This window comes from Ananas comosus, linkage group 19 (assembly GCF_001540865.1).
Source record: "Ananas comosus cultivar F153 linkage group 19, ASM154086v1, whole genome shotgun sequence".
Classification (NCBI taxonomy): Eukaryota; Viridiplantae; Streptophyta; class Magnoliopsida; order Poales; family Bromeliaceae; genus Ananas; species Ananas comosus.
Genome location: NC_033639.1, coordinates 4149691 through 4163930, shown reverse-complemented (window position 1 = coordinate 4163930; position 14240 = coordinate 4149691). Strand labels below are relative to the sequence as shown.

Sequence of the window (14240 nt, the reverse complement as noted above, 5' to 3'; positions counted from 1 at the left end):
ACGTAGAATGATAGCGATAACCATACTAGACTCTATCAACACTTAATTCTTTAAAACTGATGGTAATCATTATGTACAAATGTGGTAAAAGATAGAATACTTGAAATAAGATATATTCCATACATTTCGCCGGTGCATAATGAGACAAACACACATCAAAATATATTATTTCTATGGATATATCTGGTCCCATACAACTTCATCACTCAACAAAACAGATAAACAAACATGCTCCAGACGTTCTTAACAACTGTATCTTAGAATGTAAAGGATATTCCAAAATAGCACTCCCAGCCTATACTGGCCTAGCCACTTGAAACATTGGCATACTTGCCATTTCTGCACCATGAATCTGGGACTACGGCTTTTACTTGCTTAATGGTGCCACCTAATCTAGAACCTGTTGGGAAATGATACATAGGGTCCAACTTAAAAGGACCCAGCATATGCTAGGATGCCAGAACATCTTAATATGAAACATCTATTCTGTTTACTCTAGGGCTTCTTCATAGCAAATAGTTGATGATTTAGACATCAACAATAGCAAAGAATTTACAATATCGACAATGGTTCTAGTACACACATCAAGTTATTTTCTTCAAAATACGATAAATCACAGAGTACATGGGACAAATTATCCTAAAAAACAATGTGTACCGGGACTTTGAAAGAACTAAGAGCGAACTCCTTGGTTGCAATAACATAAAAGGAACTATATTGAATAAGTTATTGGTAGATAAGTTGTTCTAACATCCAAACAGAGCTCAGAGGGATTAACATTAAGCGGCTGTTTGGATGCAAGGATGATAGACTCACAATATGTTTAGAATAGCTATATGAAAGAGTACTCGTTTGTGTGTAGACACTTTTCTAAGGGTGATATATTACCCACATCGAATATGTAACATCAAAAATCAGTTAATTATCCAGAGTAATATAAATCACCTGTAGAGTAAATTATCTTATATGAGGGTTAACCAATTGAGTCTCTCTGAGATCATCCATTTTGTACTTGAGTCTCGATCCAGACTCTCATATTCTTCTTCTCAGGATATATATATATATATATATATATATATAGAGAGAGAGAGAGAGAGAGAGAGAGAGAGAGAGAGAGTAGGGCTACTATACTCTTATGAGTATTGGACCCTTCGTACTCATAAGTTGTTTTTGATGATGGGGTTTCCGAATCGACGATCCACTCCGTTAAATATGATCTAGAGTATTTGAAACTTCTAAAAAATAAATTTCGTAATTTTTTGAAATCATAATAAAGTCCATCAAACGAGCATAAAATGAACGGTCAAAATCGAACAACGTCCTAAAAATAGATGATCGGATCCTTCAATTTAAGATCGGAGTTATTGATCTTTATCTATGTCACGCCCCAAGCCCGCTACCAATTTGGTCCGGCTCGGGCGCGTCGAACAGACGCCGGACGGACAGCACCTCCCCTGTCCGCCCAAGGCTAAACAACGTGATCGTGTACAACAAGTGCCCAGGAAAACAACTTGATTACATACACAATCAAACAATAGCGAGAGCACAACCAGTGCTAATTAACTAAAAAGCAAGCATCACAAGTAAAGCATATACAAGTGAATAAAAGAGAGATACTAAACTATTACATCCATTCAACTTTAATACATTTGATTAACTTTACATTCTTCCAAAATACAACATAAACTTAAGGTTTACAATTTCGCAAAATACCTCACACCTATACATCATCTACTCTCAAGTATATACGAGGTAGCTCTAATGCAAAATAGGAAGGTATGCTACCAACTCTAGGGCGCTAAGCCCTTACCACGATCCTCGACCGGCGCGCTAGTACCCGGCCCTGCAACAAAGTGGGGTGAGAACTACGAATAGTTCCCAGTGGGTTCGGCCGCCGACTCCGCCGATCTCCCCACTAGGTCTAAGCAGGCATAGATAGATATACAGATAGATAGATGATTAAAAAGCGATAACCATAAGTAGATATGAAAATACTCTACCATGCCTCAATCTGTAAACATGCATGCATGCAACTCATAGTAAAAGAACTAGCTATTATGTTCAACAATGAGGTTCATTAAATCACCCAATCCATTAGGCTACCCTGCCTAAGACTTCAAATTCTGTAGGTGAAGAGCTACCCTGTTCTTATCTCACCAAACTTATATCTCGAAGGTCACAGGCAAAGAGCTACCCCGCTCCTCGCCCGACTCACATCTCACTCTACTAGGTACAGGGCTACCCCGCTCAAATCTCATAGGTAAAGGAATAGTATGTCCACTCACGGTATGAAGGTAAATCCGTCAGGCTAACTACCAAGCAACTATACTCAATAAAAATACTGGTTCAATAGTTTACCCAATCACTCGGCTAGCCCGGAGGCTCGCTTTCAATCTCACGTCTCAATCCCATGGCTATCCTATAGGTGCCACACCTACTCTCAGTCACATTGGTGAGGATCCGCTCACTCACCCCAAGACCATCTGCGGGACCCAAAAAGGCTATCCCTCAACCTAATCTCAAAGGGGAGGATCCGCTCACTCGCCCAACTCTCAATATAGGTACCACAACTAAATCTCAATCTCGTAGGTGAGGAACCGCTCACACATGGTGAGAATTACTCACTCAACCAACTCTCAATCTTGTAGGTGAGGAACCGCTCACACATGGTGAGAATCTACTCACTCACCCGAGGCCGTCTGCGGGACCCAAAAAGGCTATCCCTCGGGACCCAAAAAGGCTATCCCTATCGTGTGACAACTCCGGAGTGCACTGCTTGTGTGGAGCGACCACACCAAGCTTCAAATAGACATATGAGTACGATCAAATCCCCATCACTGAGGATACCCTACCATCTAGGGTTAACAACATAACTCTTTAGGTTCTCTACCAAACCGTAACTAGGGAAATTCACCTATCCCTATGTTCAATACCAAGTGTCAACTACACTAAGTCCGATGCCACTCATCATGTTATTTACTTATCTAGATGCCACTCGTCAAGTTATTTACTTATCTAGATGCCACTTGTCAAGTTATTTACTTATCTAGATGCCACTCGTTCTTTAGTTCTCGTCAACATAAGATTAAGTTCATTACTTACTTTACCACTATAGGGTTCTAGGTCACAATTCCCCTATTCTTATGCATCCTAAGTCAAGTGCCAAACTCAAGTTGCTACACTACTAAGGATCATGTCAACATTTACCATCTCATTATAGGGTTTCTAATCAATATATCCCAATCTCATGCATACAAGCTCAAGTGTTAAACAAGTAATACAACACTACCTCTAGCATGCAAGAATATATAACAACTAATTAAGCACCCTATAATGCATCATGCTCAATATGCATAATTGATCAACCATAATACTTAGACATAGGGAGGAGTTCAACTGCTTCGGGATGGTCACCACCCACCTTTTATAGCGTTCCGATTGCTCGTCGTCACTCGCAATCGGCCTCCCGCGGCGCACGCCGCTCGGCTCGACCCAATTCACGCGCGACCACCGAATGACCTCCGATTCGCAATCCGAAAATTAAAGGTCTTCAGTTTCTTGTTACGATGCTCGGAATTCGATCCCGCGATTTATGGACGCCGTCTCGGCCCTCCAGGCGGAAACGAAGCTCAATAGTCCGTTTCTTCAATATCTTCGCACCGGCTCGACGAATCGTCGAACCGACTTCGCCAACGCGTTCGAATACCTAGCAATCAGGTTTACAACCACTCAATTTAGATCAAAACCCTAGATTTCCCAAAACCCCCATTTTGAACCCTAGGTTCCAACCGGTGCAAGAATCCCCTTCAAGCTCTAAGATTCGAGCCTAAAGCTTCTATTTGGCATCAAAAAGATCCAATGGAACCAATTCTAGATGATAAAAACCCAACTAGAAGGATCTACCATGAGAGCTCTAGTGAGCTTACCTCTATAGCAAGCTCCAATGGTGGAGAAGAAGAAGAAGATGATGTTACTTCTTCTCTTGGTCTCAATCGCCACCAAAATCTCCTCCTCCTTCCTCTTCTTCTTCTCATTTTCTTTCTAGAGAGAGAGGGAGAGTTTTAAGGTGTTAGGGTTGAGAGAAATGAGAGGAGAGCGAGAACCCATGCATCTATAGCCTCTCATAAGTGCAAAATTGCAGAAAACACCCTCAACAATGCTTCCCTCACAACAGCCCAAACTGGGCAATTTTCGCGTTCGGGGACCGGTCTTTTCCAGCCTGGGACCGGTTTCTCCCAACCAGGGACCGGTCCCAGAGGGACCTTCAGCCCAGACTTAGCCAAATTTCAGCTTCGTCCGGTTTCGCTCCGTTTTCACTCGTTTTCGCTCGTTTGACCTCCGATTCTTCTCAAATCAAACCGAGACTCTCCAAACATGTTTTCAAGCGTATTTTCACCATCTTTACATCCACGCTAATGCCGAATTTAGTTCACGGCCCAACACAGCCTTTCGGATTCCGTTTCCGCGCCTAAGCGCACCGAAACGGCCGAATGCTCCCGAACTTCACCGAACTTCACCGGAACCATTCTAATAGCTCACTAACCAAATGTACACCGTAACTTCATGATTTTAGAAGTCCGGTACCTTACAATCTAGGTAGTGAATAGAATTTTCTATCAAAATTCATCCTATTCCAATTCTTTTACACCGTTAAACTAGCAAGTATCCCATACCGGCCGTTAAAATTGTCAATTTTGTGAGCTTTGGATTGTAAAGTAAATGATGTCGAAAAATTATGAAATTTGATTTCTAGAAGTTTTAAATGCTCTAGATAATGTTTAACGGTATGGATCATCGATTCGGAAGCTCTATCATCGAAAACAACTTATGAGTACGAGGGTGATCTACTCATAAGAGTATAGTAGCCGAACTCTATATATATATATATATATATATATATATATATATATATATATGCCTATTATACTCTTATGAGTATAGACCCCTTTGTACTCATAAATTTTTAACCATTGATTGATAGGATGTGTGGTTAGGATGATGGTTGTCCCTACTTAGAATTATAGTGGTCCCCTAGGGTTGAGTGCGTAGTTGGTTGAATAGTATGATCTAACGGGTGAAAATGGTCAATGGAATAAATCTAAGGGCCGAAAACTTATGAGTATAAGGGAGCCAATACTCATAAAAGTATAGTAGCCGAACTCTATATATATATAGAGAGCTAGGCTGGTATACTATCGGTAGCACGGAGGCCTCCGTGCTACCAAGTTATTTTCAATGATGCGGCTTCCAAGTCGACGATCGGCTCTGCTAGACTTGATTTACACTACTAAAAGTATTTGGAAACTAAGTTTCATAATTTTTCGGTATCATTTTCCTACCAAACAAGTAGTCTAAAAATGAACGGCTAAAAATAAAAATCTCATAAAAAATGATGATAAAAGACTTGAATTTAAGATCAGAGATACTAATCTTACTCTAAATAGTGAAAAAAAATTTTCTATAAAAATTTCATCAGATTTGGATTGTTTTACACCGTTAAATTCACAAACGCATCACATCTACCATTAAAATTGTCAATTTTGAGACCTTTTGATCACTAGCCAAATGATGTCGAAAAATTATGAAATTTAGTTTCCAAATACTTTTAATAGTGTAGATTAAGTCTAACAGAATCGATCGTCGATTTGGAAGCCACATCACTGAAAACAACTTGGTAGTATGAAGGCCTCCGTGCTACCGATAGTATACCAACCTAGTTGATCACCCCTAAAGTACTAATCTAGCTCACAATCCATATCTGTGCAGCCAAGTCGGAGACGCATACGAGATAGACCGAGCCAGGCAAGACTGTTCAATTGAATAATATAAAACTATAGTTAGATTTGATAGCTTAGATTGAACTTCAAGGCAATTCAAGACAAATTTGCTAATTAAAAGGGATATCCACTGTTCATTACTTATGTTTAGCAGATGGTAAGTCGCCTTTCGATTTTTTATCCTAATTCAAATTTGAATTCAATTTTGAATCAAATATGAAGTCAATTTTAACAATTTTAGTTCAAATTTATTTAAGTTTGATTTATAAATTTAATTTAAATTTTGAAATTCAACTTGTGGGTGAAATTGAATAGTGAAAATCAACGAATTACTAATTCAAATGTGGATTTTTCATTTGAATGTAAACCAGTTTAAATTTATTTAAATTTAAATTTAAGTCTATACGAGAGAGAGAGTGTAAGGAAGTGAATTCTTGAAATCCGAGAGTTCGACTTCGTTCAGAATCGACTAATTGTCGAGTGGATGTGCTTCGGAAAAGCCGAAGAAGTTAATAATGCGAAAAGTGCATTGCAACGGACCTCGGAGAGCAAGATTGTGAAATTCTGCAAGTCAAAAAATTTCTGCTCTCGGGGACTGGTCCCTGGTGTGGGGGACCGGTTCTCGTAAGCAGGGGTGCGGCAGAAAAATCTCTGCATACCATGTCCGCTCTCGGGGACCGGTCCCTGGTGGGACAGACCGGTTCCCGTACGCGCAACCAGTGAGAAGGAAGAAAATTTGGCCAAGTCCTGAGAGTTTAGCTCTAGGGGACCGGTCGCTGGTGGGACAGACCGGTCCCCGTACGCGTAAAAGCTGGCAGAAGAGCTTTGCCTGAAAATGCTGCTCTCGGGGACCGGTCTGTCCATAGAGGGACCGGTCCCCGTGCCCGAAAACTGCCCAGGCTGGGGCAGTGTATAGCTTGGAAAGTGGGGTTGTTTTGTGCAAATGTGCATGAGTGAAGGGGTATAGAAGAGAAAACACTATCTCCCTCATTTCTCTCCCAAAACATAACCCTAGCTCCCTCTCTCTCTAAACTCTCTTTCTCTCTCTCTAGAAGGTGAAGAAGGAGGAGGATTTGGTGGAGGAGCAAGCTAGGAGAAGGATCCTTGGCATCTTCTTCTTCCTCTCCACCATTGGAGCTTGCTATAGAGGTAAGCTCATGAGAGCTTTCATGGTAGAACCATCTTGATGGATTTTTATCTTCTAGAATTGGTTCCATTGGATCTTTTTGATGCCAAATAGAAGCTTTATGCTTGAATCTTGAAGCTAGAAGGGGATTCTTGCTTAGGTTGGAACCTAGGGCTCCAAATTGGGGTTTTTAAGAGTGAAGGATTTTGATCTAAATTGATCATGTATTAACCTAATTGCTAGATGTCTAAACGCGTGGGAAGCGACGGAATAAGCATTCGTCGAGCGAGTGCGCAGTTATAGCCGAAACAAGTGTTCGAGGCTTCATGTTGACCCGAAGAGTAAAAACGGCGACCAAGGAGCGCGAGATAGTGTACCTAGCATCGCGACACCACCACAAAGGTGGGGGGTGTCCATCCCGAAGCAACTGGGCTTCTCCCTATATCTAAGTATCTCTATGTGATTACATTCTATATATAGCATCATGCATGGTAGGGTGTTTAGATGTTACTTTACTACTCTTGCATATTCCTTGGTAATGCAGTATAGTAGGCTTGGCATGTGAGCTTAGGAATGCATGAGAATGAGCTCTGTGACATAGAACCCTATAGAGATAAGTTAAACCATAACTTGATCTAGCATGGATGAGTATAGTGATATATGACTAGTATAGTCGGGATAATTGCAATATGGCAAGTGACATGTATACCAAATAAACAACTTGACGAGTGGCACATGTATACCAAGTAAATAACTTGACGAGTGGCATTAGAATTTAGTGCTAAAGAACACTTGTGGCATAGTAGTCCTAGCGACTGGATCTCCTCATTAGACGAGGAATGGATTTGGATTATACTCACACGTCTGTTCAGCGCTTGTGGCGGTCGCTCCGCACAAATAGTGCGCTCCGGAGTTTGGCACTTGAATCGATTAGGATAGTCTATGTGGGGTCCCAAGGGATAGCCTATGTGGGGTCCCGCAGATAGTCCCTCGGATGGTTCGAGTCCCCCTTCATAGACGGATTTGAGATGTGAGTTGAGGGCACGCCTATGGGCCAGCCAGATGATTGGGTAATAAACTCAAGAGAGAGTTATGCAAATTGAGCATATTGGGCATATTGTGCATATTGAGCATTGTAGAGTTGTATCCATACTCGACGTTGGTATTATAGCATGTTAGCGAATGCATGGCTATCTTGTTCATTCTTGAATCTCAAGGCATAGTAGAGTATTGCAATCCTTTCAATATGCATCATTTACAGTTTTGGATATCTATCTATCTGCTTATGCCTGCTTAGACCTAGTGGGGAGATCGGCGGAGTCGGCGGCCGAACCCACTGGGAACTATATTTATATAGTTCTCACCCCACTTTGTTGCAGGGCCTAGCGAGAGAGCACCGGCAGAGGACCGTGGTAAGGGCATAGCGCCCTAGACAGATAGCAGCTTCCATTTTTGCATTAGAGTACCCTCGAGTACCTAGAGTTATGATGTATTTATACTTTGGGAGTTGCTTATATATTTTGGAGGAACATGTGTATATTCATTTTGCAAGTTACAAAATGTAAACTTGATGTAAAAGAATGATAGAATGGATGTAATAGATGTCTTATCTCTCTTTATTTACTTGTATGGCATATTTGTATCTTGCTCTTACTTTTTAGCACTAGTTGTGCTCCGTGCTTATCATGTAGGTAATTGAATTATTCCTGAGCAATTCTATGTACATGATTCTGTTGTCGAGCCTTGGGCGGGCAAGGGAGATGCTGTCCGTCCGGCGTCTGTTCGACGCGCCCGAACCGGACCAAATTGTTAGCGGGTTCGGGGCGTGACAGAGAGAGAGAAAAAGAGAGAACAAAACCTTCATTGTTAATAAATGTAGTTTTGATGCATACTGCAAGGGGACCAAATATGCATATTTGGGCCATAATTTGTTTCCATGAACTTCACATTCTAACTATCACAAATCATGGTTCCAGTTAACTAGTATAATAATTTTTATTCTTTTCAGGGTTTTATATGTAAAATGTCAATAATATATATATTGGTTTTAGGGTTATGGAAATTAAGCCCTAATACCTTTTTCCTTCATTTCTCTGTTTACCAACATGGTATCAGAGCCAGATCTCCATTGAAAAAAAAAAAAGAAAAGAAAAAGGATGAGAGGAACGCTCGATAGGGCCCCGATTGCGTTCTTGTTCACGATCGGGGCCTCCACAACCAGGACTTCCACGATCAAGTTCTTGGTTGCTACCACCGTTACGCCTCACCCATATCGCTGCCGTCACTCTTAATAGCCACCATCGTTCCACGATCCAACATCTTCAATAGCCGCTGTCACCAAATCCCACTGTTGTTTTTATTTTCTTGTGGTCGCTGCACTGTTGCTATCTCTTCTCCACCGATGCAAGCTTCTCATCTTCAGCCTCGTCCTTGCCCCATAACCATTATTATCATCCCAATTGAGGTTCTAATAACTCTTGTTAGCGCCAGTTATAGAACTATTCATATTCTTATGGTTTGAGTAGTTCTATTTGCATGCATTCCAATTAGAACCTTTCTTCATGATTTGATTCTTGCTAGTTGCAATTCTACCACCTAGATATGTCTGAGGACTCGGAAGTGAGTGGAAGCAAGACCACTGCCACTCGAAGTGAACCAAGAATGGTTGCGTCGGTGATAGATAGTCCCTCTCTTCAGATTAGTCCTACAAACCTTGATGGTCACAATTATCTCGCTTGGTCTCAATCCTGTTTGTTGTTTATCAAGGCCCGAGGCCTTCAAGACTATATAACAGGTAGAAAGAAGAGGCCAGCATATAAGGATCCTCTCATAAACCAATGGGAGTCAGAATTCCCTTGTGATGTCGTGGCTTCTAAATTCTATGCAATCAGCGATTGGTCGTGGTTACTTGTTCATTGATTCTGCTTACAAGATCTGGACAGCTGCTGCTCAAACATACTCTAAAGTCGGCTATGATGCTCTTGTGTATGAAATTAGGAAGAAAATACATGACTAAGCGAGGGGAAATGACCGTGGCGCAGTACTTTGCTGAACTCAGCAGTTTATGGCAAGAGCTAGACTACTATCAAGATTTTCATGCTAAATGTCTAGAAGATACAACCAAGTTCCAGAAATTGATGGAAAAAGAAAGAATCTATGATTTTTTAGCAGGCCTTCAACCTGAGTTTGATCCAATCAGGGTTCAAGTGCTTGGAAGAGTTCAAGTGCTTGGAAGAGACCTTTTCCCATTGCTACGAGAGGCGTATGCATATATACAATAAGAAGAAAGCAAAAGGAATGTGATGGTACATCAAATTACTCCCGATAAATCAGCATTGCTTACAAACTTTTCTTTAAGGAGCGTAACAGGAAATCAGAGCAAAGTAGGTGCTCCGGGAGTGGTGGTCGATAAGGACTAGCTCATGTGCAATCATTGTGGGAGGACAAGACACACTTGCGAGACATGCTGGAAACTTCATGGACGGCCTACTAGAGGACGAGGAAAAGATGGATCAGGGAGAGGATCTGGAAGAAGGCAAGCATATCAATCCGAATTGATGGAGCCTTATTCTCAAGAGGGAACTCCATTAGGATCCGACAACTTCTTTCAGGAAAATCTGCAAACACTTAGAAAATTGATGTCCAAACTTGATTCTAGTTCTAGTTCCTCTACAACTGCAATTGCCTCTGCATCTAATTTTGCACTTTCAGGTATGTCCATTAGTGCTTTTCATTCAGTTAGGAATAATATTTCTCCTTGGATCATTGATTCCGGTGCTTCTGATCATATGACGGGTGTGTCAAATCATTTTTTATCATACTTTCCTTCTTCAGGCAAAGAAAAAGTTCGTATTGCCGATGGTTCATTTTCTTCTATTTCTGGCAAAGGTTCTATAGCTTGCACTTCTGATCTAACCTTGTCTTCAGTTCTCCACGTTCCTAGTTTTCCTAATAATCTTTTATCTATCAGTGCTATAACTAGGGATCTTAATTGTAAAGTCACTTTCTTTCCATCCCATTGTGTTTTTCAGGATCTGGAGATGGGAAGAATGATTGGCTTTGATAAAGTACATGATGGGCTTTATCTCCTTGAGGAAGAGTCAGAAAGAGTATTTGAGAATCATTCTCTGCTCATCAGACTGAAGTGATGTTGACTTGTCAAGAGATATTCCAATGGCATATTCAACTTGGTCACCCTTCTTTTCAAATAATGGAGAAAATGTTTCCTCAGTTGTTTCAGAAGTGTAATCCTGAACTTCTTACATGTGATGCTTGTGAGCTTGCAAAGCATACGCGTGTTACTTATTCAATTAGTGATAATAAAAGCAATTCTCCTTTTCAAATTGTTCATTCAGATGTGTGGGGTCCTACTAGGGTGCCTTCTATTTCTGGATATAGATGGTTTGTTACTTTCATTGATGATTACAGTCGTACAACTTGGGTGTATCTAATGCACAACAAGAATGAAGTGTTTTCTTGTTTCAAACTATTTCATAAGATGGTAGAGAACCAATTTAGTACTAGAATCAAAATTTTTTGATCTAATAAGGTTCGATAAATCCACTGTGATATCTTATGAGTTCGAATAGTAAACAGGAAGCCACTAGTACGTGTTTTGTTTATGTGGGTTTATGAAAGCCTTCCTGTCATATTATTCATCATGGGTTGTTAAAAAGTTCTCCCCAAAACTTCAACTAACGGGCGTCACCGTGAGCTAATTAGTTCATGCGACGGCTGTTTTATCGTAGTGGGGTCATTAAGAAACCATGTAAGTACCTTTTATCGTTGCTTGCTCGTTGGAGTTCATTTGCGGCTAAAAAAGAGAGGTGATGTAAAACACGACCCCACAATTGTGTTGATAAAACTACATTCTAAGGTTCTAGTACATCCATTAAGACTTTGCGTAAGAATCATAAGAGAAATGGTNATCATCCATCTTCAAGGAAGACGTTTATCACAATGGATGTAACATTTAGGGAACATGAGGCGTACTATTCACGTCCATCTTTTGAGGGGGAAAATCAATCTGAGAAAGAACAGATGAATACATGTACAACTGATGTGCCAAGATGGACTTCCATGTTTAAGTTTCCTCAAGCTGAAGAGGAGAAAGAGAAAGATGATGAGTCTCAGCAAGTTGAAGAGGAAAATAAGAAAGATAATGCGGAGGAGGAATTTGAACAGCTGCAAGAATTGCAAGACAATGAAAGGAACAAAGAAAAAGATAAGATAGAGTTAAGAGGGAGGATAGAGTTGAGGGGGAGAAAGTACGACAACATGCTGAGGAGACGAATGTTGGCGAATGGCAAGTGTACACAAGGAAGAGGAGAAATAAAGTCATCTTGCACTCTCCATCTAGCCAAGAGTTATCTCCGAATCTAGTTCCTTCTTCTCAACTTCAAAACCACTGTAAGTCTTTAACAAACGTGCATCCTATCAACTCTATTCCTGATGATCTCAATGTTCCTATTGCTCTTAGAAAAGGTGTTAGAAATCGTTCTAAACATCCAATCTCTGATTTTATTTCATATGCTTCATTGCCTCCTTCATATAGAGTTTTTTTGTCATCTTTTATCTTCTGTTTATGTTCCACAAAATTGGAAGGAGGCAATTGTAGATCCCAAATGGAAGGAAGCGATGCTTGAGGTGATGAAGGCTTTGGAAAAAAATAGAACTTGGGAGCTTGTCAACCTACCTGCTGGAAAAAAAATAGTATGGGCTTTTTCAGTGAAGTTTAAAGTAGATGGATCAATTGAGAGATACAAAGCCAAACTTGTTGCAAAAGGATTTACGCAAACTTACGGAATTGATTATCAGGAAACCTTCGCTCCTGTGGCAAAATTGAACTCTATTCGCATTCTCTTGTCATGTGCTACCAACTTAGGTTGGGACTTACAACAATTTGATGTGAAGAATGCTTTCTTACACGAAGACCTTAAAGAAGAGGTGTATATGGAGCTTCTGCCGAGGTTCTCCACAGAAAAGACAGTTGGAAAAGTGTGCAAGCTAAGAAAAGCTTTATACGGCTTGAAACAATCACCAAGAGCTTGATTTGACAAATTTAGTAAGGCGCTGTTGGAGTTTGAGTATAAACAGAGCAATGCAGATCACACTATGTTCATAAAAGGGTGTAATGGAAAAATTACTATCCTACTTGTTTATGTTGATGACATAGTGGTAACAGGAAACAATTCAGAGGAAATAAGCAAGCTTAGAGATTATCTCGCAAAAAACTTTGAAATAAAAGACCTAGGAAAGTTGCGATATTTTCTTGGTATTGAAGTGGCAAGATCAGATAAGGGTATATTCATATCACAATGAAAATATGTTTTAGATCTACTCCAGGAAAGAGGTATGCTTGGATGTCGACCTATAAATTCACCAATTGTGTAACATACCGAACTTATAAAATTATGAAGTTACGGTATACGTTTAAATGGTTCCGGTGAGGTTGCGGTGGAATGTAACATACCGGATTTTAAATATAAAAATGAAAATAAATAAAAATAGTATGAGATACTATTTTTATTGGATTTAGAAAAGTGAAATATAGGTTGGGAATGACCTGTGCTGAAATCGGAGCGAAAACAGGAGATTTAGAATTTTCTGTTGGAAATAGGACAGATAAATTAGCAGAAAATGCACAGTCTCAGAAAATTATGAAAATTGGAGGATAAGTCAGAATTATTTTTATGAGGCTAGATTTAAAATTTCATATTTTTCTGACACCCGGAAGATGGAAAATAAAATCCGACAGCTATCTGATAAAGATTACAGTTCGGTACAGTTTTCAGTGACCAAACGGGGTCGAAACTGAAATATTAAAATTTCTTTGGACTTATTAAGTAAAACCGAACATGCCTGTCAAATTTGAGCTCAATCGGACATTCAGAAGGACTCCAACGAAATTTATCAGATTTCAAGCTGCCCATAATGTGAATAGTGTATAGTTGAGGGGTTAAGTTGTAAAAGAAGCAAATGCTTCTTCTCCCTCAACCGTGCAGCCCCAACCCGTGCACACCCACGACACACACCCACGCACGCATGGAAGGAGAAGAGAAAACCCTCTCTTTCTCTCTCTAAATCTCTCCCAAAAGAGGTGAAATTGGTGGAGAAGAAGCTTGGAGGAATCATCAACACCATCATCTTCTTCTTCATTTTGGAGCAAGCTCTTGGAGGTAAGCTCCTTGCCCATTAATGGTAGATCCTTAATGGTTGGGTTAAATAGCTTATAAATGGATTTAGAGGAATCCTAGCATGCTATCTAGATGAATGATGCTTAAATCATGAATCAATTTGGTGATTTCTTGCATAGTTGTAACCTAGGGCTCCAAAAT

The 14240-nt window shown here is 40.2% G+C and overlaps 1 protein-coding gene across 1 annotated transcript in view; it reads right to left on the bottom strand.

The window, feature by feature from the left end:
- Positions 1–14240, bottom strand: part of LOC109725083 (GTPase activating protein 1-like) — a 30443-nt gene that overhangs the window by 493 nt on the left and 15710 nt on the right. The window lies entirely within an intron of this gene.